The sequence below is a fragment of the Danio rerio genome, chromosome 6, assembly GCF_049306965.1.
Source record: "Danio rerio strain Tuebingen ecotype United States chromosome 6, GRCz12tu, whole genome shotgun sequence".
Lineage (NCBI taxonomy): Eukaryota > Metazoa > Chordata > Actinopteri > Cypriniformes > Danionidae > Danio > Danio rerio.
The window spans coordinates 53,407,158-53,434,814 of NC_133181.1; the positions used below are offsets into that span (position 1 = coordinate 53,407,158).

The following is a 27,657-nucleotide window of genomic DNA, read 5'->3' on the forward strand; positions in this document are numbered from 1 at the left end:
ATGGGATTTCATCAGCCACTCACCATCAGAGTCCTCAGTGGAAGCTGAGAAGAGCAGAAGAGGAAGCCAAGCAAGAGATGCCAGAAAAAAAGGGGGAAGGAAATAATGTGTTATTTTGCTGTTTGAGTATAGGCAGGCGCAGTGGGTAGCACAATCGCCTCACAGCAAGAAGGTCGCTGGTTCGAGCCTCGGCTGGGTCAGTTGGCATTTCTGTGTGGAGTTTGCATGTTCTCCCCATGTTGGCGTTGGTTTCCTCCGGGTGCTCCCACAAGTCCAAAAATATGTGGTGACATTGGGTAAGGTAAAATTGTCCGTAGTGTATGTGTGTGAATGAGTATGTATGGATGTTTCCCAGTGATGGGTTGCAGCTGGGTGGCAACACGGTGGCACAGTAGGTAGTGCTGTTTCCTCACATCAAGAAGGTTTCTGCATGGAGTTCTCCCTGCGTTCGCGTGGGTTTCCTCCGGGTGCTCCGGTTTCCCTCACAGTCCAAAGACATGCGGTACAGGTGAATTGGGTAGACTAAATTGTCCGTAGTGAATGCGTGTGAGTGGGTGTGTATGGATGTTTCCCAGAGATGGGTTGCAGCTGGAAGGGCATCCACTGCGTAAAACATATGCTGGATAAGATGGTGGTTTATTCCACTGTGGCGACCCCAGATTAACAAAAGGACAAAGCCGAAGAGAAAATGAATGAGTATAGGCAATAATAGACAAGACAATGTTTGATTAATATGAAGTCTTTTAAAATGCTTATTTATTAAAATAAAGGTTACAAAGTAAAGAAGAAATATATTGTGTGTTTGTATATTTATTTCACTGCCTTCAAAATTTTACATTGTAAACTAAAGGGAACAAGGGGGGAACAAATGTTGTATTTACCCTTTAACTACAGGTAACAAGAGAGGAACAAAGCTTCACTTTAATTTACAACCCTCAAATGTGGTATTTACCCTGTAAGTACAGGTAACAAGGAGGTAACAAGAGAGGAACAAAGCTTCACTTTAATTTACAACCCTCAAATGTGGTATTTACCCTGTAAGTACAGGTAACAAGGAGGTAACAAGAGAGGAACAAAGCTTCACTTTAATTTACAACCCTCAAATGTGGTATTTACCCTGTAAGTACAGGGAACAAGGAGGTAACAAGAGAGGAACAAAGCTTCACTTTAATTTACAACCCTCAAATTTGGTATTTACCCTGTAAGTACTGGTAACAAGGGAGGAACAAAGCTTCACTTTAATTTACAACCCTCAAATGTGGTATTTACCCTGTAAGTACAGGGAACAAGGAGGGAACATATACTGTATTTACCCTTTAACTACAGGGAACAAAGAGGGAAGAAGCTGAACTTTAACATACTAGTGTATACTTGAACACTAAGAACAGAGTAAACTACAGCAGCAGTTTTTATTGATTGAAGACCAAATTACTAGATTTTTCTATAAAGCATCAGCTATACATTTACTGAAATGCAACAGTTAGCCCCCCTGTGCAACAGCAGTAAAGATGCGAGCCTGTTTTAATCTGCATTGAACCCTGACGGTAGGCCTATGCCATGCAAAGTTATTTGTTGATAGTGAGTTATGGAGACATTGATGGCTTTGGTGAGATCGACGAGTAAACATAAGGTAAGTAGTGTATGGAAATATATTTTATATTGAATTGCAGATTTAAAATACATACAGTATACAATAAGGGTTCATAATTTCACAGGTTGTAAACCTTTTATTCATTAAACACCCCATATAAAACCCAAGCACTGAATAAGAGTACTAATGTACTCACGCAGGTGCATATACAGTACATTTGCAGATAGCAATAGGTTGTCACCATCCTTGCATAATTCTTTATATGTATACAATACTTGAAGAAATGTACATCGTAAACTTAATATACTTCTTTGCGTGATGGATATCTTATTGTTACTCCCCTTTTACGCAAACATTATGGTTTGTTCTTTTGCAATTTAAAACCTTATTTCACTGTACTTACGCAGTACCTTTCATGCTGAATATCTGGTTGTTACCCCCTTATTACCCGAGCATTACAGTTTGTTCCCTTATACTTACGTAAACGTTATTTATACTTACACTATAGGTACAGAAAAGTACACCGTTATTTCACTGTACTTACGCAGTAATTTTCGTGATGAACATCTGGTTGTTACCCCCTTTTTACCCAAGCATTACGGTTTGTTCCCTTATACCTACACATACGTTCATTATACTTACACAGTACGTACAGAAAAGTACACTGTAATTTCACTGTACTTACGCGGTACTTTGCGGGTTGTAAAAGAAAGCGTTACCAAGGTTTACGCTTATATTTTCGTGGTCTCACGTTAATCATGGCACTAGTCGTTTCATTAGAACCAGCCATTACACAACCCATCACTGGGAAACACCTATACACACTTATTCACATTCATACATTATGGACAATTTAGCTTACCCAATTCACCTATAGTGCAAACTCCACACAGAAATGCCAACTGATCCAGCCGACAGCGCTAACCACTAAGCCATCGTGTCGCTCCCCATGGTAGAAATACTTTTTTTTAAAATTAAAAGATATGTCTAGATGGTAGGTACACTTTTTTGTTGTAAATAAAATCTTATGTAAAGCACTTTTTACAGAACAGATCCATTCAATTTTTTTTAACATTATTTTAAAACAAGCTACTGAAGCTACTTTATTGACATTTATAGAATTATTTACTTGGGCATCTCTTTTTGGAAAAATTAAAAAGAAATTCTATTTATTTAAGTAATTACTCTATTAATGAGCAAACATGAAGAAAAATAAACCTATGGCTCCAGAGAGATTATCTCTGAGAGGTAGAATTCTTCATACACTTTCAGAAAAAAATAGTACATATCAAAGAATGTACAAACCCCTTTCACTGGGGCAGTGCCTTTTCATGGAGAATTGTACCTTGAGACAAAGAAACACATTTGTACCAATGCAGTTTGTACCTTTAGGGAAACAATTTGTACCATTGAAAACCAAATGTACCTTTGGTTTTTAAAAACAGCATATACAATATTGTATCTTCATCATAGGTACAAATGTGATCCATGAAGGTACCAATACAGTGGCAAGACTTTATACCCTAATAGTGTCAACTATTTAAATGCATTCTGCTATTTCCAAAATGTGTCAACTTATTTTCAGTAAATATCAAACATCAAATACATTTTTAAACAATGTTTTAAAAAAGTTTTTTTGTGTGTAAATGCACCGTTTTCATTTACAATAAAGAATAAAAATACTTTAACATAAATCAAAAGATCTATTTTTTGCTAAACATTTCACAAGACTTCACAAAAATGTTACAGAAATACATTCTCCCATCTACAATATAAGACATTTTCCCCCTATTTTCACACAATACCTGTGTAATCACCTAAAAGTTCAATTAATTTACTTTTTATAAGAACAATTGAGTACCTTCATATCAGTTGTACCATAAAAGGTACAGAACAGTATCTTAAGAGGACTTGTCTGTACCATATTGTATAAGGTACAACTTTTACAAAAGTACAAAACTGTTTCTTAAGGGACGTTATTTGTACCACTGCATCTTTTATTTCTGAGAGTGTACAATAGACAAAAGATGTCTCATCCAGGCAGTGAAGATCGCTGTTTTTAAATTTTTTTTATTTTTTAAAGAAATCAGATCTTAAACGCGGCGACTTTGTATGGGATGATAATTCACCGGAAGCTCTGGGCCTGGCTGACTGAAATTAAAAGTCCATGTGCACACAGTGTTCAGCATATAGTATAAGTGCACCTCTCGCAAATCTCTCTTTTAAATTCATATTTTTTAATAGGAAGCTATACAATATTTAATTTGACAAATCTGGAGCTAATCTAACAAAATAACATATGACAACGGTCCTAAAACTAGTAAACCCAATTTTATGTCTTATAGAAAAAGATTAAATACAAATTTAAATAAAAGAAAAATCAAGAAAAGCCAAAAATCTTTAATTTTTGTTTTTGCAATATTTTACTTGAATTTAATTGTATTATCTTTCTAGTAATTATATTTGGTGACTGAAATATTATTATAATAAATATATCTGTTTAATAAATCTGTTTTGTTTAAATGCATCAAAATGCATTGGCTATATTTACTGAGAAATGGATCAAAATGTTCATTTTCAAAATGGGGTGTACTCAATTATGCTGAGCACTGTATACCCCATTGGGATATTATAGAAAGGCTAGATTCCTGTATTTCACATTTAGATACATTTTTAAAAGACCAAAGGCTTTGGTAAAGGATTCAATAGTGCTAACAGCAAAGGGGACCCAAGATGCATCTCTTAAAAAAAAAAGAGAAATAGGAACTGTAGCACTGTTCACTTTTCTCAATAGGGTATGTGCTGCAGGATTTCTATCCGTCCAAAAGATGGCAGTGGATGAACACTCAATAGCTCCAGTTCACAAACCAACAGTAGTATACAAGATAACGGCTCTCCAGTACCACAGACCTTTATCCATCTACCAATATACGCTTGTAAAACTACTTCCAGTCATATGTAATCTAGCTTTTATGTTCCATTAAGTCTTTTGAACATATCAAGGACACGCTGACCCAGAAAAGCAGGTCGCACACCAGAAGCGACGCTCGGCGGCGCGCCGCGCAGCGCCACGCAGCGCCACGTATTTTAGAATTCTAATCATAGGTTTCTATCAGGATACACACACCGGCGCCGCAAGTCGGCGGCTGTCGGCGGCGCCCGGCGACGGCTCAACACGCAGTTCATTTTTCAGCCGCGCCACAGAGCGCCATCTGATTAGTTTCATGTTAAATATCATTCGAATGTGCGCGTCTGGTGTGCGATACTTTAAACTGTCATGTACGCGCCGTGTCGCGGCGCCGAGCGGCGCTTCTGGTGTGCGACCTGCTAAAGAGTCCCATTACACAGGTCAAGAAACATTCATGGATGCGAGATCACATTATAAGAACCCGTGTCTGTTTAAATGACACATCTTACTGGAGCTGATGGGAAGCAGATGACAGTGCATTACTAACCGTGTCATAAAGCGGAGAATCAGCTAATTTAAACACACGACCGTATTATTAAACCTGATGCTCGCAGGATCATGGGAAAATCCTTGCGGTAAACTTGGTTTTGTTTTTACACCTGATTCACACATTCGGACGTTATCTTAATAATATAATTTCAGATTAAAGTATTATAAACAGTTAAATCATATTAATGACTATCAGAGTACTACACCATTGTTCATAGTCAAATAAATAGCTAATGTTGTTTTGAAGTCATAGCCTACTAAGATATGATTTAATACCAAATTTTCATAGTAAACATGGCACAAGGCATCACTGTACCAAAGTGCGAATATAGATCCAACTTTACCTCAATGGAAAAACCACAGACTGAGGAGCAGCAAAGTTCGAGGTAGGCTTATCCCTTACAAAAATTAACAATGTTTTTTTGTGGTAAATTTTGTTGTGGCCATGTTTTTTCGTGCTTTGACTTCCAACTGTAGCATATAACCACAGTTTAAAAGTAAATACCATGGTAAAACTATGGTTGGTGTTGCCACTTTCCCGCCAATACGTAAAATAGTTACATTTTCTTACAAAATCAGACTGTTGCATGGTTAATTTAGGATTACCATAGTCGACCTTTCTATCCATATCTAGCCTATCTTTAACAAAATCTAACCATAGCTTTACCATGGTAATTGTAGTAAAACTGTGGTTACACAAATGTACAAAACATGGTTGTTACAATTTTACCATCAATTGTTTTGTTGTCGTGGCGATTAACTAGGGAAGCTTTTATCGTGGTATGGTATTATCACGGTACTGACCTGGAATGGGCTGCAAAAAAAAAAAAAGGTGTTTTAACAGGTTTAATAACCAAAACAAAACTTGATATATGCCTATTGCTTTATTGTATATACACATTAAGAGTAAACTAATGTTTGAAACTAATTAAACTGCAAATACATGATAAAGTACACCAGGTAACACTTTAGATTAAGTCTAATTAGTAAGTATTTGTTAATAGATTAAAGTCAGCCCTGAGAAATAACCACATTTATTAGTTACTATGTTAAAGTTATAAGTAATAAACATTTAACATTTACAATTTTTGATTTTAATTCATAATGTGGCATTATTTAATATAATTACATCATAATTATTGTAAAAGCCTTAATAAACAATAGGTTTATAAAGGTTCACAGAATTTGTAATCAATATTTCAGCATGTCAGAAGCAAGATTAACGTGAAAATGTGAATATTTGAAAAACATTTGGCACTCTAATAAACATCACTGCATATGTGAATATTATTAAAATCACTCTAAATGTTGAAATAATAAATAATTATTCACTATTTGGAAGTGCTATCATAATGTGTGTGTTCAATTTCACGATATACTGAATTATTCGTGATAATATATTTGCTCAACATTTTTCCAAATACCTTAATTTGTGTTTAACACAAGAGGGAAAGCCATAAATGTTTAAAACAAGTTAAGGGTGCGTAAATGATTTCACAATTTAAACATTTCTGTGAACTATAGAGGGAAAATTGTATGAAATATTAAGAAAGTCAATGGTTATAGGTTTTTCAACATTTTATTTTATTTAGCGTTTAACAGAGTAAAGACTGTGTAAATGAGAACAGAATTTAAACTTCTCTGTGAACTATATTAGGAAAATACCAGGAAAAACATATACAATGAAGTCAATGGTTACAGGTTTTCAACATTTTTCAGAATATCTTATTTTGTGTTTAACAGAAGAAATAAATTCTTAAATGTTTGAAACAAGTAAAGGGTGAATAAAAGATGACAGAATTCTGTGAACTATACCTTTAATATAATGTGTACGTTAATTTGGCTTTGATATTTATAAACCGTACTGTGCTAAAGTGTGTTTAACGTGACCTTAAACATTTTTGTTGAGTCTTGTTTTGAAATGATCTGCTATTTTATGAAAAGCATTTTCAGCATTTCTAGGAGTTTATCCTTAGATGTTCTATCTTTCTTTTTTTCTCCAGGTGAATCTTATACTTATACTTATATCTTATAAAATGTTGCCTACATACTGTATATTCAGGTCTGGACTCTGTGTAGGCCATTTCATGACGGTCTTTGTTTCATGAGCTGTTTTTCTCTCCAAATAGGATTTCATTACATTAGCAGTGTATTTGGGATCACTATTATCATGTTGAAAAATAAAACTGGTAAAATAAAAAAATATAAAAAAATAAAATAAAAAGGTCGCTGGTTCGAGCCTCGGCTGGGTCAGTTGGCATTTCTGTGTGGAGTTTGCATGTTCTCCCTGCGCTTGCGTTGGTTTCCTAGAGGTGCATCGGTTTTCCCCACAGTGGGTAGGCTAAATTGTCCGTAGTGTATGTGTGTGAATGAGTGTGTGTGAATGTTTTCCAGAGATTGGTTGCGGCTGGAAGAGCATCCACTGCGTAAAACATGTGCTGGATAAGTTGGCGGTTCATTCCACTGTGGCGACCCCGGATTAATAAAGGGACTTAGCCGAAAATGAATGAATGAATGAATGAATAAACAAGGTGCTTTCCAGTAAGAATTACATGACATGTCTTTACTTTTGAGCACTCACGATCCCATCAAATCTGGCAATATTGACAACAGCTCTGGCTTCCTCCAACTCTTTCTTTCATATGTCTTAAACAATTAGCCTAAAAAAAATCCAACTACAACCTGTATTTTCAGGTTGTATTTTAATAAAGAGAATGAAAAGTTACATATAATGTCATTATACCCTCACTAAAACAACAGATGCACTGTAAACCCTAATGCTGTAACTAATTAATTGAATTGAGTTCTATTAACTTAAATCATTAAAATTCGTTTATCTTAATTAACCTTGATGAGTATTTAGAACTTTTTCTTATTTTTGAGTTTGAAAAAATTTAATCTTTCAAGTAAGGTGAACAATTCTGCTGGGTTTAATTTATACAAAATGTCTCTTTAAAGTTTCATTAACTCAAAATCTGTCAGCCCAGTGATTTTGCGTCTGACGTCATCCAGGTTCACGTACGTGCTCATGCTTCATTCGTTTTTTTCAAGATGGCGGATCGGCCTCGCTTCACACTACAGTAAGTAAAATATTTACAAATCCAAGAAATATTAAATGTATGTTTTAATTAATATAATCACAGTAACAGTTCAATGTAATGTAGAGTTAATCAGGGTGCGTTTACATGTCGTACATTACAGAAAACATGTTTAGCCTCACTTGTTGCTAACTAACGTTAACATTGCTGTTTTAAAAGTTAGAATCAGTGCAACGTTAGCGTTAGTTGTAACGTGTTAACTCTGAATTTTAACAGAGTGTGATAAAGACAAAAATATTTAAAATCGGCAGATTACGTTTTTCAAAAAAATTTAAATCTTGGCGCGAGTATGCCATTTCTCAGCCTGTGCTGAAGTTGTCATGGAGACGCACGCTCTCACAACCGCATGTCATGGCGCTGCGCTGAACTCCATCCAGTGTGTGAATGTGGTATTATCTTTGCAATCTGTAGGCACTTCGGAAACGAAAGGCGCAAGAAACATAACGTTAATCATAACTCAAATGATCTCCGCCTAAACACTTAACGGTATTTTCTGATGACGCGCAAAAACGTAGTCTCAAAACTTAACTCTGTCACACGCAGCTTGTTGCTTGCTGATCCATGTATGAGGATAGCCTGACGGAGAACATTTAAGCTGCGCTCCTCACCTGAGCAGGTACAGAGCAGAGCTTCATTTTACACTACCACATTGAGATAAAGTTGGTTTTATATTCATACATTCATTTAGTAACAACTTGTGACTCGCTCCATAAATTGTTTACCATGGTACTTTGTCTATTCGTTCTGAAATCACATGCAAGTATGACATGAAAACAACATTACACTAAATGCACTATTTTTTTTGACTGAACAATGTTGTACTTTGAAAGTCATTGGCTGCTAATATGATTTCACCATTAAGAATATGCAAAAATTACCTTTCTGAAATTATATTATTAAGGAGAAAGTCTGAATGTGTAAATATAAAACTAACTTTACCTCAATCACCAGCACTGATCAACACTTAATATTTCCTCGCGCTTAAGACGACATCTCTGCATATCAATGATTACCTGATTAATGCGATCAATTAAGTGAGTTTAAATGTCATTTAGGTCAAATGTATTTTAAAGGTATGATAAAAGTTTTTTTTTTTTCAATCTATTTTTTAAAATGTTTACTTTGGAGAGAATATAAACAGCTTAAAAAACAAAGTATGCATATCTATAACACATGAATACAAAATTATGTTATTAAATAAAATAATAACAAAACAAAATATTCAAGACGTGGTAAACAAGACATAGTTTTCTGATGTGCAAATTTTGTAGCTTAAAATATATTTATATCTTAAAAATATAAATATTTTAGTCTATATATTTTTACATCATTAGACAATAAGGTAAGTTTTGTTATTTCTAGCTTTTAAAATCAGGCCTTAAATTTCTTTGTCGTCCTATTCAGTTTTAGAAATTTCAATACTGTTTAAATTAAATCTGTGTTCATCAAATCAAAGCAACTAACATGATAATCAGCTCTATTGCTAACCGTTTTGGAGGTTAACGTTAGACATCATGCAATTGTACTACTTCCACTCTCAGCTAAATGACACTGTGACTTTGTGTACTTACAGAATTGAAGGTCGGGTGTTGCTGACTACAGATAGGAACTACAAGGAAAGTGAAACTTCAGCTAGACCTTGAGTTCAGTTTACAACATGAAGATCCTGCTTTCAACATCTGATCAACACCTGATTTTTTATCTGAGGTAAAAAATAGATAAGTAAATGAAACATAATAATAATAATATTAATAAATTTTTTTCTAGAATTGTATATTTTGTGGTGTGGGTTTGTTTTATGAAATTCTCTCTTGTTTCTTTTTGCTGTTTGCAGAGTACCAACATGTTACAAATGAGAATTTTCCCCACAAATTCTTTGCACAACTGGACCACCACCTATTTCATTTGATGACAATTTCAAGGCAAACAGCATCCAAAACTGGCAAGACAGCAGATACCCTGGCTAATCTTTTAAAGGCTTATGATGAGCGGGAATGTTTGGGGTCACGTGTTAAAGTATACATTAAAATATAATTTGAATTTTTTTTTTTTTTTTAAATTGATTTAAAATCATTTATTCATCATTTATTATACTTGATTTCCAGGAACTGCATGATGTCAGTTCATGACGGACTACTCTTATCAGAGGTCTTTTGGTCTTGCTGCGTGAGCGTGACTTAAGATTCTTTAGGAACACCCTGGTAAGACTTCATTCATTCTTTTCACAATTAGGCATGTTTAATAAAAAGATGAAAGTTTTGAAAACTTTTACTTAACATATTTGTAATCACGGATAGTTGATGAATCATATAATATTGGCTCAGTCATTTTGATACTGTCCTTACATTAATATCCTTGAATTATATTTTTAGATTGATAATCCTGCTGACTGAAGATGCTTTATTGGCCCTGCATTCACTGAGGGTCTCTGTTGTCCTGAAGAATGAATTGGACACCACCCACAGCACACTTCCAGACCTTTCTTGTCTTGTATGGATTAATGTATGTTCTTCACATAATATATAGTAAAGGACTTTGAACTTGTGCAAAAAGTTTTGCTTGGCATGGATGATGGAAAATAAAAAGTCTCGTAGCATGGAAACCTTAAAGAATGAGTTGATTGTTTTTTTTTTTACTTGATAAAGACTGTCTCTGGGGTAGTAACTTCAAAACATTTATTTACCTTTAATTCGTAAGGGTGCATTTTATTATATATAGGGATAGTTTGTCCAAATGTAAAATTCTGTCATTTACTAACTCTTCACTTGTCCCAAACCTGCTTGAATTTCTTGCTTCTGTTGAACACAAAAGTTAAGTAAAGCTGACAACCTGTAACCACTGACTTTCTAATAGGAAAACAAATACTGTGGAAATCGGTGGTTACAGGTCTCAGCTTTTTTTTTTTTTTTTTGGTCAAAAATAACCTTTTAAGTGTTCAACAGAAGAAAGAAACTTAAACAGGTTTGGAATAAGTAAATGGCAGAATCATAGTTCAACCAAGACTGAATATATATATATATATATATATATATATATATATATATATATATATATATATATATATATATATATATATATATATATATATATGCTCTCCGTCAAACAGAAATTGGGGGGGAAAATAAATGGGGGCGAATAATTCTGACTTCAACTATATATATATATATATATATATATATATATATATATATATATATATATATATATATATATATATATATATATATACAGTTTCTGTGTAGTTTACACTAAACGAGTCACTTCACAGAATGTGCACTTATTATTTTTTTAACGAATGCCTTATTTTATTTGTGAAACTGACGATGGAGAAGTTAATTTTAAAAAATGCTATCAAAATGTATGAGCTGGGTGATTTAAGTATTTAAAGTTGAAAGAAATTAAAGCAATTAAGTTAATTGGTATTAAAATGTATGAGCTGGGTGACTAAGTATTTAAAGTTTGGAAAAATTAAAACAATTAAGTTAATTGCAATTAAAACGTATAAGCTGAGTAACTTGGGTATTTTAAGTTAGGTGAAGTGTCTTGCATGAGTACAACAAACTCAAAACTTAATGTTTCTGTTTACTTAAAATAGATAATTTCATAACTTAAAAAATTTGACGTAACTGATTACCTCAAATTTTTTGAGTTTTGTCAACTTATTCGGGATTACAGTGTGTAACTGGGGGCCTAATACTTTTGCACAGTACTGTATATTACTTTGCTATTGACATATTGAATATCGGCATATGTCTAGTTCAAGGTCTGAAGGAAAGAAACGATGTTAGTCTGGAGAAATAATGAAGTCTGGGAGGAGCGCATTAAATCTGAGCCTTTCTCTCTCTTTCTCTTGCTCGGGGCAGGGCTGGAACGGGCCGGTGAGTGGATAAAGATTATGGAGCATCCGTGCTGACCGACCGACACCAACTCAGCCTCCAGAAGAGCGGCCAGGGCTGCAGGTGAAACGGCGTGTGGAGAGAAGCTGAACCGTGCTGGAGGAGGATTAGAAAAGACAAAGTTCACCATGAGGAGAGAGTGACCTTACAGACCGAGGGAAATAAGAAAGTGTGACTGAAATACATTTTTAATATGGCGTGCAGAGCTCCGTGTTCTGTTGAGATTTATTTTTATATGCTGTGTTGAAGCCAATTAATATATCATTTTACTTTCAGGCAGCTATACTTAATATAAAACTAATCAAAACTCAGCAGATGGAAATTATTGAAGCTTTGTTTCTGCTGGATTGTGTTAGCTCAAACTGTACCTTTTATGGTAACTGCAGGTTTATCGATAGCCAGTCTGCTAAAAAAAAGGGAATAGTTGAGAAAGGAATTTTCATTTTAGCTTAGTCTCTTTATTAATGTGGGGTCGCCACTGCGGAATGAACCACCAGAAAGCATAAACATTGAATGGAATTTGTTAATACTTACACACACACAAACACACACTTTGGTTTTATTGGTTTATAACTGAGGACTCCATTGGCATAATGTATTTTACACTGCAAAAAATACTACTGTATATAGCCTGAAAAAAGATTCATTGCATTTCCAAAAAAATTAAGGTAAGTGCTTGCAAACAAATTATATGAACTGAATTAAAACAAACAAATTAAGTTAAGCATCATTACATTTTATTTGTTTGTTTAAATTGGGCCCAAATAACTTGTTTGCGAACACTTACCTTAAAAAATTAATTTGCTAATCCAATTAATAATTTTTTTTTTATGTACCCAAACCCCACCCCTAAAGTAAACCCTATTCTCACAGGAAATCTGAATCAAAATTTGAATGTTAAAAAACACTGATAAGGATGCTTATTTAAATGCTTTCAAAATACAAAGACACAGGACATGACCTCATAAACCACTTCGACATTTTACAGTAAGGCCCAATCCCAATTCTACCCCATAGCCCTTCCCAATCCTCTTTAGCTTAAAGGCGTAGGGCAAAGGGGAAGGGCAAGATACCCCTTCCAGTCAGCGCAATAGCCTAGTGGTTAGCGCGCTGACATATGGTGCAGTAGCACTTCAGGGTGTCCTGAGTTCAAATCTTGGCTTGAGGACATTTCTTGACCCTACCCCCTCTCTCTCTCCAACTTCATTTCCTGTCTAAAATAATATCATGTCAAAAAGGGCAAAAAATAAATCTTAAAAAAAAAAGATACCCCTTTGAACGAGATTTTTCAGGAACACACTCGAAACATGGGGTAAGAAAATTTCCTAGAATACGCCAGCTACAACAGCAGGATCGCAGTTCCCGGAAGTAAAGAGATCCACAAATCAGTATTTTTTTGTCATTATTACAAATTTTTACAACTAGCAAGCACATGTTTTAATATATTCATAACCACGTTTATGTTTTGCCGTCATGCTTTTAAAAAGCCTGCTAAAATAAAAACTGTTAAATTTCATGATCTATAATCCATAATGATAACTCCTGTATAGCAGTCCCACAACATTCTGACACTCGAATACCCTGTCAGTAATGTCTAGTGGCTGAGAAAGAGCTTTTTACAGTGTTATTCGGTGTATAATGTTAATGTTGTTTTAGTGTGTTTACATAAATGGATATGGCCACTGTGTAAATGCAAAGTATGGTTATGATCTTATTGCCACATTATATCATTATGATAACATAATAAATGTCTTCAGTAATCTCCTGAAGATAAATACAAAAAAAAAAAAAAAGCAACTGGAATCACTACAGCAGTTGCGATTGTCTGATCTATGAAGCAAGAGATCTTGATGGCGTATGATGATGTGTGCAGGTGCTGTAGTGCTGTCCCATTTCCTAGGGGAAAATTTGAAGCCCTTCCCCTTCACACTCTGTTTCAAGGGCCAAGGGGAAAAATTCTATTTTTTCTATACAAAAATAGAATTGGGATTGGGCCTAATACTGGTCACACCCATGTCATTATGTGTCCTCGTAAAGCACCCAAACCAGTCTGCACACATGAAAAATATATATCTGTGTATGTATATATCATAGACTGTAAAAGATATGGACGTGGTATCAGTGACGTCACTGTCAGTAGGTGTGGCAACCATTGCCAATTTCTTTGCACGTCATCGCATCGACCAGGGGATCCCAAACAAGGGCAAAGAGGGAGAGCATGAGTGGAGCTACAGACGCCTGCTAGCATTTTGCTTGGACAGGCATTTCTTTAAGAGAAACAATTAATACTTTATTACCTGCGACTGGTTTGTGTTCTGACCTCATGTGCTTGGTTGTATACTAAATTTTTTAAAAACACTGTTGTAATATATTGAGCCACTAAACATTGTTCTTATGACATTTTTTTCTACAAGAGGAAAGCGCAAATCACTTCCAAATACTTAAAATATAGTCTGTAATAGTAAATGCAAGACTATTGATGAAATCCAGGCATAACACTGTATGACAATGCTTCAGATGACTACAGCTAATCAATCTGTCAGATTCTGGAGTGCATTACAGGTCTAAGGAAAAATATAAATGATAAATGATCTCAAGTAAAACAAATACATTTATAGAGATGGTATTTAAGTATATAATTTCACTCCTGGGAAATGGAGACCACGTGAATGGTTAGTGAGCACAATTAAGTGCACACAGCATGCCATATCATCTGATAATTGTAAGAAATAATTCCAAAAAGCAACCAACTGTGTAAAGCCACATAAAACAAAACAAAAATATGATGAATTTGCCGAGTTCAGCAGCTAATCAGCCGGAATCAGCTAAGGTGAAGTGACGGAGACCAGTGAGACCTAGCTGTCACTCAAGTGGCCACGCTCTTAATTATGCAGACTATGCATAACTTAACATAAACAAAACGGATTAGTTCTAAAAAAAAAAAATCACTCCCTCCCAGTTGGCCTGAAAGTTAATGTAAGCTATATGAACCAAAATCATTCTTTGTACCAGGCTGTAAACACCTTTTTTTTTGCTGTCAAGTCCCCCATTTTAACAAAGGGCACTCAACAGAAATTTGCTCTATTATGGAGCCAGGACTAACCGAATTTCGATGAATTGCAGTTTCAGTTTCGTATTTGCTTCACGAGGAGAGTGGAAGGTTGCCGCTTGCCTATGTCTTTGGACTGTGGGGGAAACCGAAGCACCCAGAGGAAACCCTTCCCAACATAGGAAGAACATGCAAACTCCTCACAGAAATGCCAACTGACCCATCCGGGACTCGAACAAACTAAATTCTTGCTGTGAGGCGACCACTGAGCCACCGTGTCGCCACTGTATATGTATATAAAATATACATAAGATAATAAATAAATTTAATTTATACATGCACACACACACACAGATAGAAGTTTTTGTGTGTGTGTGCAGAATGGTTTGGGTGCTTTACGAGGACACATTACATTATATTAAATTAGCACAAAAGGCAGTGATGTTCAGCTAATTTAAATGAAGTAAAACTATATTTTGTTCTTAACATCAAAACAAAACAAAAACCTATCAAAAAATCTTAATAAGAATTAATAACAGAAATAGGGCGAAGCAGTGGCGCAGTAGGTAGTGCTGTCGCCTCACAGCGAGAAGGTCGCTGGGTCTAGCCTCGGCTCAGTTGGTGTTTCTGTGTGGAGTTTGCATGTTTTCCCTGCATTCGCGTGGGTTTCCTCCGGGTGCTCCGGTTTCCCCCACAGTCCAAAGGCATGCAGTACAGGTGAATTGGGTTATCTAAATTGTCCGTAGTGTATGAGTGTGTGTGAATGTTTCCCAAAGATGGGTTGCGGCTGGAAGGGCATCCGTTGCGTAAAACTTGCTGGATAAGTTGGGGATTCATTCCGCTGTGGCGACCCCGGTTTAATAAAGGTACTAAGCCGACAAAAAAATGAATGAATGAATAACAGAAATACTACAAAATGAATTCATGTTTGTGCAGGTATCATATTCTTTTCGGCTTAGTCCCTTTATTAATCTGGGGTCGCCACAGCGAAATGAACCACCAAGTTATCCAGCACGTTTTTTACGTATCCGATGCCCTTCCAGATGCAACTCATCTCTGGGAAACAACCATTCACACTCATTCACACTACGGACAATTTAGCTTACCCAATCCACCTGTACCACATGACTTTAGACTTGTGGGGGAAACCAGAGCACCCGGAGGAAACCCACACAAATGCGGGGAGAACATGCAAACTCCACACAGAAATGCCAACTGACCCAGCCAAGGCTCAAATCAGTGACCTTCTTGCTGTGAGGCAACAGCACTACCTACTGCACCACCGCAGTTATCAAGTGTTTTACTATACTGTGACAAAAGCTGGCAGACTTATATTGATCTAACTTTTTTATTTTAGTTTAAGTTATCTACGTTTCTGCATATACCAACTCTTATAGCATGGAAAATATCTAGTAACTTTTTTTACAGTATAGCGTTTAATGATAGTTTCAGGCTAGTGGCAAGGCAGCATTTTCTAAAACACTGTTGGCAAAATGTGCAATAAGCATGTGTCCTCCACATTCAGGTCAAAAGGCCTCTCAAAGGTGGATGTCAAATGCAAACTTATATATAATTGTAGCTCCGTTCAGGTGTAAAACGCCCACTTTTCATGATCCAATCTAGTTACAGGCGAATAAAAAAATCTAGAGTAATATAAAACAAGAAATACTTATCCTAAATAGTTGACTTTATTAGAAAATTGTGTGAAAAACTGTTGCCTTGAACTATAAGTTTTTAAACAAGGTGAAACTCAACAGCCCTATAGCTGAATTAGCATTACATTCCTTGTAGTTCTATGGTAAAGAGATAGCTCACTCAATGAAATTTTAAGTTTAGTTTCTAAGTAGCAGAAGTCGTCATAGTTGGGTAAACTTATAGCCCAACAATTTGCTCAAATAAAAAAAAACCTTAATGGTGTCATCAAGACCTTCAGAACAATGAAATAAAAAAGTGAGACTGATAACTGCAGCCAGAAGAGAAAACAACATCAAGTGTATTGTCCTGTCCCATAGATGCTGCCTTAAAAACACCTTGCACAAGTGGTAATTCATTTTTACATACAAAAGTACATATAAATATAGGTTCCCACATAGCAAAATTTCTCTGGCCCAGCTCTGGCCCACACAATCAGGTTTTGCTTGGCCCACATGCCGCAGTGAATTACAGTACATGACTGGACCAAATCTGGGTTCCAGACAAGGGCCAAACATGGACCATATCTGGGCCAAGTCTCAGCCAAGTTAATAACTCATAATTGGGCCTGAACTGGGCCAGATAGGTTGGTGTGTCACGATGGTAATGAAATTGATAAACCCATGGAGTGATGTGCTTTAGGCACACTATGGGCACGCTTTTTCTCAAAGTGACCTGATTGGTAGAATTTTTTTTCTTTACTCAAAAATGATTTTAGTGTATTTTAAATGTGGGTCAAGACTGGCCAAACTCACATGGCCCACTTATCAAATTTTTAAATCTGGGCCAAATACTACGTTTTTCATCTGGCCCAAATCTTGTGTGCCGCCTTAAAAACAGTGCCAACTCTGCCAAACCATGTTTGGCCCACATGCTGTATGCCAGTGCCGGATGAATGCCTGCTGTGGCAGCTTTATGCCAAATCTGGGCCAGAATTCTTTGCTACTAGGGTTTGGTTTTAAAAAAAATGCAATATTAAAAACTTTTAAGGATTTAAGATGCTGATGACCGTTAAATGCGTCATAATAAAAAGGTCTGTTACGTACTTCCCTCAAGGTGTTTCAAACCTTTATGTTTTTTTTTCTCTTTTGAACACAAAGGAAGTTATTTTGAAAAATGTTAGAAACCTGTAACCACCGACTTCCATAGTAGGATAAACAAACACTATGGATGTCAATAGTTTTCATTTATTCATTCATTTTCCATCAGCTTAGTCGCTCATTTATCAGGGGTCACTACAGTGGAATGAACCGCCAACTCTTCCAGCATATGTTTTACGCAGCTGAAGCTCTTCTTGCTGCAACCCAGTACCCAGTAGCCCTTTTAGCTGCAACCCATCATGCCATCTCAACTTACGTCAACTAATGCCGAGTTCAGACTGCATGTTTTTTTTTGAGAAGGAGGTTTTGAGAAAATCGCAGACAAATGCTTGAAATCACTGGCAAATCGGTGCTCGTGTACGTGAGTGACAATCACACAGTATGAACTATTAAAGACGCGATCTGAGCGAATCATTGATGAGTCGCCAATGCTTGTCAGATATTTGGATGCTAAATATCTGGAGCTGTCTGCGATTCAAATCATGCCGTGTGAAAATTTGTTTTTACTGAAAATAACATCGGCGATCACCTACAGCCAATGAGTGAGCAGCGTTCACTTGTGTTTGCGTGTACCTGCAGGCCAGCGGGAGGTTAAGGGGAAGTAAAAAATGCTCATTCTCAGTTTATTTGGACCCAAAAAATTAAAGAAAAACTAGGTTTGACAGGAGCACACGTGTCTGTTTGAGGTTTCATACAGAAAGCTAAAAAAGAAAGTTGAGGAGAAATTGCTAATTCCCTTCAAACCCAGGCGAGCAAATATGTACATTTTCTACCCCATTAAAGGCTTCTTTCTCGTTATCTAGTTAATAACAAAAGATATACTGCGTGTTTTTGGCTGTGAGATGTGGTTTGAACGAAGTTGTCGGCGATTCTTCCTGTTGTAAAGTCATGTAATGTGAAAGCCCCTGTCGCCGATCCATCTTGCAGTGTAAACAAAGCAGCGAGAAAATGCTAGCCCAGATAGTCATGCAGTGTGAAAACATCTGTGACTACACGACTACTTAGAAAATGATGCAGTCTGAACTCGGCATAACCCCTAAAATATATTGAAGCCTAACTAACTTATTAAAATAAGTTAAAGCAACATAAAACATTTTTTGTCTTGACTTTGTCATTACATTTTTTTTTTACACTGTAGTGTTAGTTTCACCTTGTGCAAAAACTATGAATGTTTCCATGCAATTTTCCAATAAAAGTCAGCTATTTGAATGAATTTGCAAGCATGCAAATGGATTTCATGAAGAATTTTTAATCCTAAGATTGACTTAAATGCAAGTTCAGCATGTTTAAACACAGTCTTATCATATCTGTTATTCTCAACCAAGTCCAGCTGACCCAAACTTTTGGGATGTTTGCTGTAACTTTGACCAGGATTCTTTGAAAGGATGAAAAGCACTACAACAGAAGCTGAAGTCAGACAGCTATCAAAGCCTGCCGTGCTCACCTTTCAAAAGCCTGCCTGTGATGTTTTTTCTCCATTCTCTTGCTATTAATTCAACCCTAGTCTTTCTTTCTGTTTGACTGAGGATAACTCATTCCATCCCATCTGAAATGTTCTCTCTTAGCATCCCAATGTTCTGCTTTGCTGAAAGAAGTCTTAGCATAATAGTTCTGCAAATAAAACGTAGCATATTATGTGTACTCATAAATCGAGGTGGTGAGGATTTACAGTCTATCAGAGGTATCCTGGATGACTTTGAACATGGGGTTTTTGTTCACAGTATATGAACAATACCAGAAGGAACAAGATAATAATGCTAGAATCAATGTAAACGTGAAGTAGTGTCTCATAACTTATTAAAATGTATATTTATTCAATCCCTAGAGTTTGGCAGAGTCTCCTCCATCTTGGGTAAATGTTTATTCATTTGATATTAATTTGTTTCATACTTTGTTTGATGGTAATTCTCGCTATCGGTAAACCATTAAGACTTTCATTCATTGATTTTCCTTCACCCTAATCCCTTATTTATCAGGGGCCGCCACAGCAGAATAAACCACCAACTATTCCGACATGTGTTTTACACATCAGATGCCCTTCCAGCTGCAACCCAGTACTGGGAAACCCCCATACACTCTCACATTCACACACACACTCATACACTAAGCCCAATTTAGTTAATTCAATTCACCTATAGTGCATGTCTTTGAACTGTGGGGGAAACATTAAGACTATTAGCTATAAACTACCCTACTAATTTGCTGCCTATTAATAGTAAGATATAGGTATTGGGTGGGTTTAGGTATGTAGAATAATATACTTTATAAGTACTAATAAATAACCAATATCTGACTAAATGCCAGGTAGGAAGGCAGTTGTTAAAGCGATAGTTTACTCAAAAATAATAATGTTCTCATCATTTAGTCTCATTCAAGTGTTTGCGAAACTCATTTACACAAAATAAGATATTTCAAAGAATGCTAAAAAACTAGTAACCATTGACTTTCAGTTGAAAAAAAAAATACTATGGAAGAAAATGGTTATGGGTTTTCAACATTTCTCTAAATATCTTAATTTGTGTTTAACAGAGGAAAGAAACGTTTAGAGGTTTGAAACAAGTAAAGGGTCAGCATATGATGACAGAATAAAATTTTTTTTTGGTGAACTATAGGAAAATAGTGGGAAAACAGTAAGGTCAATGGTTACAGGTTTCCAACATTTTTCAACATATCTTAATTTGTGTATAACAAAAGAAAGAAACCCATAAATGTATGAAACAAGTAAAGTGTAAGTAAATGATGCCAGAATTTAATTTCTTTGGTGAACTATGTAGTAAAATAGTTGGGAAAACAAATACTATGTAAGTCAATGGTTACAGGTTTCCAACATTTTTCCCAAATATTTTCATGTGTTTAACAGAAGAAAGAAACCCATAAGAAACAAGTAAAGTGTAAGTAAATAACGTCAGAATTTAATTTCTTTAACTTCTGGTGAACTATGAAGTAAAAGTGTAGTGAAAACAAATACTATGCAAGTCAATGGTTACAGATTTCCAACATTTTTCAAAATATCTTCATTTGTGTTTAACAGAAGATAGAAACGCGCAAAGGTTTAAAACAAACAAAGAGTGATTATATGATTTCAGAATTTGAAATTTTCTGTGAACTATAGTAGGACAATAGTAGAACGAACTATAAGTCAATGGTTATAGGTTTCCAACATTTTTCCAAATATTTTCATGTGTTTAACAGAAGAAAGAAACCCATAAGAAACAAGTAAAGTGTAAGTAAATAACGTCAGAATTTAATTTCTTTAACTTCTGGTGAACTATGAAGTAAAAGTGTAGTGAAAACAAATACTATGCAAGTCAATGGTTACAGATTTCCAACATTTTTCTAAATATCTTCATTTGTGTTTAACAGAAGACATAAACTTATAAAGGTTGGAACAAGTAAATGAGTAAATTATGACACAATTACATTTCTTTAGTGAACTAGGAAACAGAAAGAACAAATACAATGTAAGTTAATGGTTACAGCTTTTCAACTCTTCAAAATATCTTCGTGTTTAATAACGACAGAATTTATTATTTTTTGTGAACTATCCCTTCAATATAAAGTGCTATCTTAATTTAGCTTCATGAATTATATTACTTTGCTTGATTTAGAATAAAAGTATTTTTTTATATTTAATAATGTATAAATTAATATGCAAACCAAGCAATTCACCTGGCCAGAGGCCTCAATTGAGGACTATAAGTTACTGTAACATGTACACAGTATAATTGCTTTGTTTTAGAGGTGAAAATTATGTTTGAGAAATTACTTTAAAATAATTTTTTATGTCATGAAGTAGCCAGTGTTTTTCCTTGTATGGTGACTGGAGGGCAGATAAAGATCAACAGAAGTGTGTATTTGTGTGGTTTTTATTTATCAGGATTGTGTCCAAGATGATGCAGCTAATCATAATGCTGAAGGAAAGGTCTTCGCCTCGTGAGAGATGTGTCTCAACAACAGCAATCTTCTCTATGTCAGTCCAGCAGGACATCTATCTCCAACTCTGATCTCCAATATTACAGGGATAACCGGGGATTTGTTGACCCAGCGTTACAGACAATGCCTATCTGCTGGGAGAAATATTCTGATATGCAGTGCATCCGGAAAGTATTCATAGTATTACTTTTTCCACATTTTTTTTTTATGTTACTACCTTATTCCAAAATGGATTAAATTAATTTATTTCCTCATAATTCTAACACAATACACAATACCCCATAATGACAATGTGAAAAAACAGTTTTTGAAATGATTGAAAATTTAATAAAAATACAAAACCTGAAAAATCCCATGTACATAAGTATTTACAGCCTTTTGAAAATTCACTTGATTGGACATAATTTGAAAATTCATACACCTGTCTATATAAGGTTGCAGGGTTGACAGTGCATGTCAAAGCACAAACCAAGCATGAAGACAAAGGGATTGTCTGTAGACCTCCGAGACAGGATTGTCTTGAGGCACTCGGCTGGGGAAGGTTACAGAAACATTTCTGCTGCTCTGAAATTTCCAATGAGCACAGCGGCCTACATCATCTGTAAGTGAAAGATGTTTGGAACCACCAGGACTCTTCCTAGAGCTGGCCGGCCATCTAAGCTGAGAGACCTGGGAAGAAGGGCCTTAGTCAGGGAGGTGATCAAATATTTGATGGTCACACTGTATGAGCTCCAGCGTTCTTTTGGGAGAGAGGAGAACCTTACAGACAACCATCTGTGCAGCAATCCAACAATCAGGCCTGTATGGTAGAATGGCCAGATTGAAGCCACTCTCCACCTGGAATTTTATCCTAACCTGCCTAGTTAACATAATTAACCTAGTTAAGCCTTTAAAAGTCACTTTAAGCTGTATAGAAGTGTCTTGAATAATATCTAGTAAAATAATATTTACTGTCATCATGGCAAAGATAAAATAAATCAGTTATTAGAAATGAGTTATTATATTGTTTAGAAATGTGTTGAATTTTTTTTCTCCGTTAAACAGAAATTGGGGAAAAAAATAAACAGGAGGGATAATAATTCAGGGGGTTTAATAATTCTGACTTCAACTGTATATATCATTTTAAATTTAAATTTAGCCTCTTCCAAATGATTAAATGTAATATCTTAGTGTTTTTATGTAAAGGTCGTAGCAGACATGAGACATTTATGCAGCAGTAGCATATTTATGTGTAGACCTTGCTTACAGTATTCTGTGAGGGGACTGGTAGTGTAAATAAATATACTATTACTGTCCTTGTAAAGACTTTTACAGAATCTTAAATCGGAATGATATACATGCAGGTGCCTTGACATTAAGGTTCTGTAAACCACAAACTATAAATTCTGCATTTGTGTGCACACAGGAGACTGAGACCAGGAGTCCTGCAAAAGATGATGCTTTTGGTAGGTGATCGCAGGCTGAATTATGAATAGCCTAATGACATATTACTGTTTGGAATAGACAGAGCAGTATCCTTGAATGCATTCTTGTAATACTAGACTTTAGAGTGTAACAGGTTTATTTCGATTCTTGCAGTTTTATTCTGTAGAACCATTGATGTGTGTAATGCAATTGGCCAACTCTGACTAGCACTTAAACAGTATTGCTCTTTTGCTGATTTGTTCCATTTTCTATATATTCTTCTTCAAGACTCAGCATTTTTTGGTCAAGACTCTTATAAATATGCTCGATTTGTACTCTATTTAAAAATATCTGACTAAAATACTTTAAAAATACATCTGATCATTTAACTATCACTATCTAATCTCTTTTTCTGTTCTCTCTTTTCTATTGAAAACATTTTCTATTTCTATTACGTCTACTGCTTGTTCTGATCTATATTTTTTAATTTGGTCCTCTCTCTTGATCACTTTTGAATCTATTTTCTCTTCTAACATTATATAAAAATAATTTTAGAATCGACGTCACGGTGGCTCAGTGGTTAGCCTAGTTGTCTTACAGCAAGAAGGTTGCTGGTTCGAGCCCCGGCTGGGCCAGTTGGGATTTCTTTGTGGAGTTTGCATGTTCTCCCTGTGTTAGCGTGGGTTTCCTACGGTTTCCTTCCCAGTTCAAAGACATGCGCTATAGGTTTTTTATTGAATAAGCTAAATTGGCCATAGTGTATATGCGTGAATGTAATAACAATAATAATAATAATATTAATACATTTTATTTATGATGCGCTTTTCTCAGTGATTTGTTCCATTCGACAGCTGTTTGCTATTAAAGAAGCAGCAGAGACGTTTGCTATTGAAGGAGCAGCAGAGACAATGGGACTTTGTCAAACTTTGAAAGGGACTTTGTCAGTAACTTTTACAGTTCCTATGGACCAGTTTCTTCTTCCTCCAGATCACAACATGTAAGTGTCATTAAAATTGTTACCTTGTTTTGTGTAGTTTGCAAAATATGTGTTTAATTGTGTGTTATAAGTTGTAATCACCCCCCGCGGCTGTATCTCTCAGGTTAAATCTGTATGGGCTGTTCAAATATCCCACCCAAAGCTATGTTAAAAATGCGATACGTGTTTCTTCTTTTACCGATTTAAATGCTTTTCTGAGTTGGCGATCCTCTGCTGTTTGCCTTTGCTTTGGCTATCATTAGCTGTTCCTCACATGTGGTGCGGTCAGTTTTCAAAATAGTTCAACATTTGCCACTGTGTGGATTAATACTGAATGCATGTCGCTGTTATTACTTGGGGTTAGGTTTAAGAGGAGAGCAATATGCTGCTGTTTAACTGCATTGCTTTATTGCATTCCTGCATTGGGCTCTCACATACTTTGCGCTGCTTCACGCCTGTTTCACACCGCAAGCGTCAGCGGCGCGTGAGCAGAGCGTGAGCAGCGCGTGTGTTTTCGGCGTCCATGTTAACAGATTAGAGCTTTCATACCGCACGCAGCAGCAGCGCGTCAGTGCGAGGCGTGAGCGTCGCCGAAGCAGCAGTGCAGCGATAGTTTCGGCGCTGGGTCTATTTTTGACGCGCTGCTCACGCTCAATTAAAGTGACAGTGCATTGATAATGACCAAAACACATTGAATGACAGTAAAAAGTAGCAATTTTACCCAATAAATGCGTTAATAATGTCAAATGGTTTATATATAGTCATTCAAATGAACTTAAAACGATTAAAAACGGCAACAAACATTTATTTAGGCCCGAACTACAAAACCGAATGTAAAACAATTTTACTATCAGTTTTGCTTAAGTTGCACACTAGTGTTGTAGGAGAGGGGAAATGGAATATTTACGGGATTTGTAGTCCATAGCGAAGTGTATTGTGGGTAGTGTAGTGCGACACGCATGCTGGATTATGTGAGCTCGCTGTGTTCTGTGCAGCTGAGCAGAGGAAGAAAGTTTTAATCGGCTTTGTTTTATGTTCACTCGAATTATTCCTACCGGGAGCTGTTTGCACTGTGAATCTGACAACACGAAAATAAGTAAAAGAATGGCATGCATTAATTACTTTTGTCCGTCTCATCATCTGCACGAGCATGAATTAACGAGCTGTTATTCTGCCGCTGGACATCACTGAAGCGGAGAAAGTAACACTAGTTTGATCATGTATAAATATCATTATAACTATATTGTATAAATATGATTATAACTAGGTCTACAGCAACCTGATAATCAAAAAACAAATGACATGATATCACAGGCGATTGTCTTCTGACTGTAGACACTTCTCATATAAGTTAGCTTGAGAAGCATACAGTACTATTTGATCTATAAAATTTGTAAAATAAACATTTGCAGGTTAAAGTAACAGCATAGGAGGGGCCTTGGTGCAGATGAAAAGTTTAAAAAGTGTATTTGTATATAGAGAGACATGGGTAACTAGATAGAATTGACAAATAGGTTGATCTCAGCAGCAGCTGCCGAAGAGCTGCGCGCTGCAGACGCAGCTGGTGTGAAAGGCAAACGCCTGCGTGCTGCTACTGCTCGACAAACGCGCTGCTCACGCTCTGCTCACGCGCCGCTGACGCTTGCGGTGTGAAACAGGCGTCATACTGTAGCCGTGGTGGGCATTTCTGTCTGTCTCTTGCTGAACGCAGTCAACCAATAGCATTAGACTGGGTCATCGGTCTAATCATGGCAGATTAGCTGCGCGCTAAAAAGGGGTTTGGGAACAAATGAATCGCTGAATGAATCATATCGGAGTCGTTGGGATAATTAGGTAAAAACAAATGCACATTTAAAGACCATGAAAGTGTTTTTTGACCTTGCATGCATATCAGGCTGTTGTTGGAGACCCCTAAAACCAAAATATGACCTTTTTAAATGCAAAATAGGGGTTCTTGGGGGGCTAATAATTCAGGAGGGCTAATAATTCTGACTAATGGATTCTGAATGTACACTGTTACCAATAATTTCACCAATGCTAAAACCCCTATAATACAGTACACTGCCTCAAGTGGCTTTAATCTAATAACTGAAAGGCTCTGCGTGGGTCGCTCTATTCACATGTAGTTTTCAGAAGGTGTCGTGGCAGGATGGAGCAGTTAATGTCCCCTGTTCATTTTTCTTGGTAATAGAACTGTCAGTGGGAGACACGTGGCAAAAAGGACACGCTCTGGCTCAATAGGAACAGAGTTTCTGCACGTTGTGGGGGAAAAACAGACACCCGCTGGTTGGAAGGAAATGAAATTCACACCGCCTGCCAAGCACCTGGGCGATTCATCACCTCTAAACTGTTGTGGCGCGGCTGGTGTGGAATAATTCACCGCTGGGCGACAGGTCAGGCCGCGACGGGAGCACTACGCACCTGGCCTCTGCTCCTGACGGGCGTCAAATGGGACAGAGATGCACCGCATGGTTTGGCCTGCCTGAGCCATGCATACTGGAATTAACCCTATTGGCACTTAAGACCATGCATGGCCTTACTGCTGGAGGAAGGGGCTAAAGCCTCAAAATTGGACTGATTACTATAAAATGTAAAGTTAAAGTTAAAATTATTAGCTTTCCTGTTTTTTTTTTTTTTCGTTTTTAAATATATCGCAAATGATTTTTAACAGAGCAAGAAATATTTCACAGTATTTCCTATAATATTTTTTCTTCTTGAGAAAGTCTGATTTGTTTTATTGTAGAATAAAAGCAGATTTTAATTGTTAAAGAAAATCACAGGTCCTAATTAATTGGTTCAGGTGTGTTTAATATGGGTAGAAACTGAAATTTGCAGGAAGGTGGCTCTCCAGGAACAGGGTTGGCCACCCCTGGACTAGCTCCATAAGAAATTGTTGGCTACATGGGGTCAATTTTTTTATTTATTTGACAAATCTATATCTCAAGAGCAATCCAGTGACCCCTCTGAGGTTTAAGTTATATTCCCTCTTGATTGTATGTTTTGTGATTATGTGTGTGTTTTTTTTTGTCTCTTTTCTTTTGTGTTTCCTTTTATATTGTCTTTTGTTTGTCTAGTACGATTCAATGTTTGTTCTTGTGTGTGTATGAGGAGTTCAGATGCAAAAACCTCTGTGTCGTCTAAAATTCCCATCAAAAATTAGCATTATTCTCAGCCTCCTTGGTTTATGTTGAGTTATTTCTCTTCGAAGACCATGAAAATAACTTATTCTTTGCCATAAAAGTGAAATTACTGAACCTATACACTGGAGCTTGATAAAAACGCTCATTTTAGAAAATAATTTCTGACGGCATTTAGAGGTTTTTGCATCTGAACTCTTCATATATTAAACATCTTAAAATAAAGTAATACAAACATTAAAAAGTTTCCAAACCACGTTTCATGTATTTCACATGATGTGAAGCACATATTTTTCACCGTAGGGGTTACTGTAGCTATACAGT

General features: G+C 36.1%; 1 long non-coding RNA gene across 3 annotated transcripts; it reads left to right on the forward strand.

The window, feature by feature from the left end:
- The first annotated feature begins 8,082 nt into the window (after window positions 1-8,082).
- Window positions 8,083-10,755, forward strand: LOC137496024 (uncharacterized). Of its 3 annotated transcripts, XR_011016095.2 has the most exons (6): window positions 8,083-8,128; window positions 8,690-8,762; window positions 9,720-9,853; window positions 9,981-10,149; window positions 10,252-10,347; window positions 10,519-10,755. It is a non-coding gene; the product is annotated as an uncharacterized lncRNA (long non-coding RNA). The 3 variants fall into 3 exon arrangements; XR_011016096.2 differs by lacking the exon at window positions 8,690-8,762 and having other exon boundaries at window positions 9,981-10,162; XR_012408231.1 differs by lacking the exon at window positions 8,083-8,128 and having other exon boundaries at window positions 8,487-8,762; window positions 9,981-10,162.
- The last annotated feature ends 16,902 nt before the right edge of the window (window positions 10,756-27,657 follow it).